At 43.4% G+C, this 5,395-nt stretch overlaps 1 protein-coding gene across 1 annotated transcript in view; it reads left to right on the top strand.

Moving 5' to 3' along the window:
- The window catches only part of LOC106868112 (uncharacterized), a 79,168-nt gene that overhangs the window by 66,500 nt on the left and 7,273 nt on the right, over positions 1 to 5,395 (top strand). The window lies entirely within an intron of this gene.

Raw genomic sequence — 5,395 nt, forward strand, 5'->3', positions numbered from 1 at the left:
CTTTTCGAAATACATATATTTTTATTAATATTTAGAGAAAGCAACTTATCAAAAAGTTTGATAAGTGCCAACGCTCGAAATTCTCGGCCCTTGAGTCAATCTGGCGCTTCTGCTAAATATTAATAAAAATATACATATACTCATATTCTATTTTTCCTGCTACACATATACGTATACATACGTATGCGCACACACATACACACTCGCAAATATTTTCCGAACGGCCATAAATTCCACCAGCTGTTCAGCCAAATTTACAATAAATAGAGCAAACGTTGCTTGAAAAAAAATTCTAGTACTAAGGTAAACCACAATTAAATATTTTTCAAACATATGCAGGAAGAGGAAAGTCGATATGAAATTTTCTAAAATATAAGCTTTTGCTCATTAAAGGCCTAATGAATAGAGAAAAACAGTGTACAGACAGCTAATATCTGAACCAACATTGCATAAAGTAGTTTACATTGGGCTGGCAGAGCATTACTCCAAAAAGCATTTGAATTAGTACACGATCACATTTTGCCGTCACCGTCTGAAGAATACTACAACACTTTCAGAGAGGTTTTAAAAATTGAGAGACAAAGCAGTAACCACCGACAGGTTAAGGACAATAGCGGATAAAACTGACATTTTAGAAAGGTTTAAAGTATTATACCTAACCTCTGTTTCTCAGAAAAATGCCATATTACCCATGGTTCTACTCATAAGAAATGGGTAGAAGATCTTTTTGCTGATGTATGGCAGACGACATCTGATTTCTTTTCCATCCTTTGAGCATCTACGGTCGACTGAAGTGCTGATTGTGAGAAACCATGAATCTCTTATGTACTCATTTTTGTGCCATAGAAATTAAAATATATTAGACTCTACTCACTTCCAGCAAAAAGCTGTATTCATAAATGTAATGTGTTTGTATCACAGAATTAACTAAAACAATATTCATTTAGTACCGTACAATAGCGGTACTTTATTCATGTAGACGTAATGCGCATAATGTAATACTATCAATGAAAGTCTACTTCAAAGTACGAACGGAAAGTATTAGAAGATACATGAAATTGGAGACCTACTTGCATTAGATCAACGATAACATTACTGTTCAGGAGCAAATTTAATCAAGATTCATATTCGGAAATTCCTACCTCTTCATGAAGAACTAGATTCACTCGAAAGCAGACTTCTTGGTGCAATACAGAATATAGCAGTTAACGAAAGAAAGCTCGCTTCTTCCTTTTTTTTTTTTTTCAATATAATTTGAAATCGGATTAGAAAGAAACATAATGAAATTTTTCAGAAACCAATTAATATTTTCAGACAAGAAGGCGGCGAACTGGTAGAATTTTTAGCTCGCCAGGCGAAATGATCAGTCATATTTCGTCCATTTTCACGTTTTGAGTTCAAATTCTGCAGAGGTCAACTTTGCCTTTCGTTCTTTCGAGGTCGAAAAAATAAGTTCCAGTTAAATACTCTCTCAAACACACGCTCACACACAGACACCCACAGGAACACAAGCCCACTCCTACCCGCATCAGGGAAGGATTACACAGACTCTGATTCTTACACATACCGAAGTGAGGATGAGGAGGAACAGAAAAACCCAAAACAACTAAAAAGAAAGCGCAGTAGGAAAACATCCGGATTGACACCAACACAAAAGTAGGACAACAAAAAAATACAATCATACAGTCAACCCTCCCCCCCAGCTCAGCAACCGATTACACAGCAAAAGCTCCCACCACCAATACAACCAACACCAGCACAACCCCGCCGCGTCTCCAAAAGACAGCTTTCGGAAGAATTGTTAAATTCTCAGACCCCGAATTTTGTGCTAGTGAGAAGAGCAAATAAAGATCTCATGGCCCTTATAGCTCAAAATAGATTGACCAATTCGTGACACCAGCACCATTAAAGTGCCAGAAGACTTAGTGTTAGTGCGTATGGCACAGACAAGAACATTCGGGAGGTTTTCCCAACACAACTTGGGAACCCCTAATATAACAGTTTCCAAAACACTTTTAAAGGGGTTTCCAGAGAAACTCCAGCTAGAAGCGGATGCCAGGCCTCCAGGCAGCCAATATCACTGGCAGAGTAAGTAAGTAAGCTCTTTTTCTTTCTTACAGCTTTTCCGACCGGCATGGAATTGATTAGAGTGGGCTGTGTAAACGTTCGTGGCCTGAGGTCACCCTGAAAGTAGGGACGCCTGCTCAACAACCTCAGATTACTATCTATGGCTGTGACAGCCGTCAGCGAAACCAGGATTTCCGACACACGCGATCTGGCCCCCATTTTCGACGATTTTGAGATCTACGCATCTCTTAGTTGACCTGGAATGGGAGTGGGGTGGTAGGGCTGTTAGGAAAGGCCTGGATCTCGAGGTACGGACGATCTTCTATGACCCGGAAGGTAAGTTAGTGATCCTGGATGTGAGTAACAGCAAAGGTGATGATTTCAGACTAGTTGCTGTGTACGCCTCAACTGGGGCGGGGAAGCCAGATTTCATTAGACGTTTGGCGGTCTTCCTTGGGACGTCTCTCTCTTTAGTTATAGTTGGCGATTGGAACGCCATTTCGGATGCACGCCTGGATGGAGTGGGGCTATCCAATAGGAGAGGAGGGTGTAAAAGCCTTACAAACCTGACAGGTACCGACTAGATTTCCTGAATGCGCCAACATGGATATGAGCAAACAGCACCGGGTCTTTCTGATCGTATTTAGATATGATATTCTGTAGACCAGTTAGCAAAAGTAGCATAGGTTCCCCACAGTTCAAAGTCATCGGCTATAGAGACCACAAATTTGTGATCTGCACGGCCGACCTAGATAAGATCCATAGGTAGGGCTCCGGGTACTAGAAACTGAACGCGTCTTTCTCAGTACGTCAAGCATTCAGAAACCGGGTTATCAAGTTAGTCGATCGGAAGTTGGCGGACGCAATCGTCAACAACCGTCCGTGGATAGGCCTGAAAATAGTTATTTGATTAGATACTGTAGGATTTAGTAAAGAAATAGATTTATAGGAATCTGGGATAGAGAGACAGGTAGGTAAGAAGCTAGAGGAGGCACTTAGGAGTGGCACTGCGACTGACGTGATGGCGGCGAGATTGGCTCTAAATTAATTCTTCAGGGCCAAGCGCGAAGGTTGGCAACTGCTGTAAGACATGAGCAGACGAAAGACGTTCGATGGACCCGGGTTACAGAGGTCCAAGGTGACGACAAAGCCACAATTTGGTTTTTGACGAGCCGGGGCGGGCGCATGCTACATAAATCCAAGCAGGTATATACGGAATATCAGAGGCACTACGTCGAACTTTTCGGGGCACGCGGTGTGTCGAGAATGGAAGTGGATTTCACGTCTTACCTCGACGGCATGCCACGCCTTTCGGCTAGAGCTGCGGAGTTCTGCGGAATGCCGATAACAGCCGAAGACATACCGGACACGATGATGAGCTGCACAAGGGGCTTGATGGTCTGCCCTTCGAGTTTTATGTTCATATGACAGATTTATTCAGTGATATCTCAGCTGATCTCCAGCACAACTGGCAGCAGAACGGGAGAATACCCAGTGCTGTGGGCCGTGGCATGGTGGTTCTGCTGAGAATGGACGCGGACAAAGGGGACTAAATACATAAGTTTAGGTCCATAACTCTTCTGAACGCAGATTGTTAGATTTTGGTCAAGGTGTTAGCCAAGAGGTTGGCGCTTGTCGATAAGCTGATCGGGGACGCCCAGACATGCACTATCCTGAACAGATCTATCCACGACAAACTCCACCTCACGTGCTATATCATAGAGGGGGTAAGGAAGGATTCTCATATGGATCAATTTGGATCAATCAAAAGCTTTTGACAGGGTCGACCATCAATACTTAGAATCTGTTCCCGTGGCGAGAATATTTGGACCATCAATGCTTGGAGTCTGGAGTCTGTTCTAGCTTCGGTCCCGTTTTCAGAGGCTGGATCGCTGTAATGTACAGCGACATCTATACGGTGTTCCAAGTAAACGGCCATCTTGTGGAGTCGTTTAGCATCACTCGCTCGGCACGTCAAGAATGCCCACTCTTACCATTTCTGTACGTGCTGGCTCTCGGGGAAATTCTGGGCGTTGGGAGGGATAAATTAACTAGTCTTTTCTGGAGAACTTTCGGGTCGGGGCCTATGGATAACTTCCAGAAATCCCTGGCCTGACAGTGTTACCGGGAAGCTCTACCGGTTCGAGACAAGCTCTACAGACACGGAAGTGCTGTCAGACAGACCTGTCAGAGGTGTGCGCAGGGCGGTGAAACCGTCCTGCATGCACTCGTCCAGTGTCCATGCATTACTGACTTGTGGAGCTTTGTCGAACAGCTGTTGTCACGTGTAGGGCGGATCCGGTTATCAGCCGAGTCCATCGTGAACATTGCCCCGGCGCCTTCCTTTGGCCAGGAAGGAGAGGCAGTTTTCCTCTATCTGGTGGCCAAGGTGAAGGAGGTAGTAAGATGGACGACACTGAAAAGATTGAAGGCAGGTACTTTCCTCTTCGGCCAAGCCCTCATCGACTTTTTCAAGTCCCAGTTGAAAAGGAAAGTGAGAGTAGAGAGGGAAGTTCTGCCTCCCAATATTTTTGTTGAAAGGTAGGTGAATGTGGCGAGGATGGCCCGAGTGAATAGGCCTACTCTGAACTTTCGTTTGTAAACCAGAGAAGTTGAGAATAAGAGAGGTACCTGCTGGGGTACATCTGCTCGGGATAACAAGAATGTGTGAGGTTCCTCGGTCGTCCCTGTGAGGAACTTATCCCTTTTGGTGGGATTTTATTATTTAATTGTTTTTTGCTATTTATTGTATACACGGCATTGTTCAACACTTCACTTTTACCTTGTATATTTATCGTTTCTATTTGTTTTGTGTTCGGCCTTTGTAGGCAATAAAGGAAAGTATTATTATTATTATCATTATTATTAATTAAGGCGGCCATCTGGCAGAATCGTTAGCACGCCGGGCAAAATGCTTAGCGACATTTCGTACGTCTTTACGTTCTGAGTTCAAACTCCACCAAGGTCGATTTAGCCTTTCATCATTTCGGGTTCGATAAATTAAGTAGCAGTAAAACTCTGCGGTCAGTGTGATCGACTTACCCCCTCTCCACGAATTCCAGGCGTTGTGCCTATAGTAGAAAGGATTATTATTATTATTTTGTTAGTTTGACATAATCAGTAAAGTGCCCTATTTTTTACGCATTCAATTTGAAAAACAACTACATTTGAGTTTTATAGAAATGGCAGTAAAATAATATTGAAAATAATCAATCCTAACATTAACTTCACAGTGACACCATCACCACCACCACCACCACCACCACCACCACCACTGCTACCACCACCACCACTGTTATCACCACCACTGTTACCACCACCACTGCTA

The sequence above is a fragment of the Octopus bimaculoides genome, chromosome 6, assembly GCF_001194135.2.
Source record: "Octopus bimaculoides isolate UCB-OBI-ISO-001 chromosome 6, ASM119413v2, whole genome shotgun sequence".
NCBI lineage: Eukaryota > Metazoa > Mollusca > Cephalopoda > Octopoda > Octopodidae > Octopus > Octopus bimaculoides.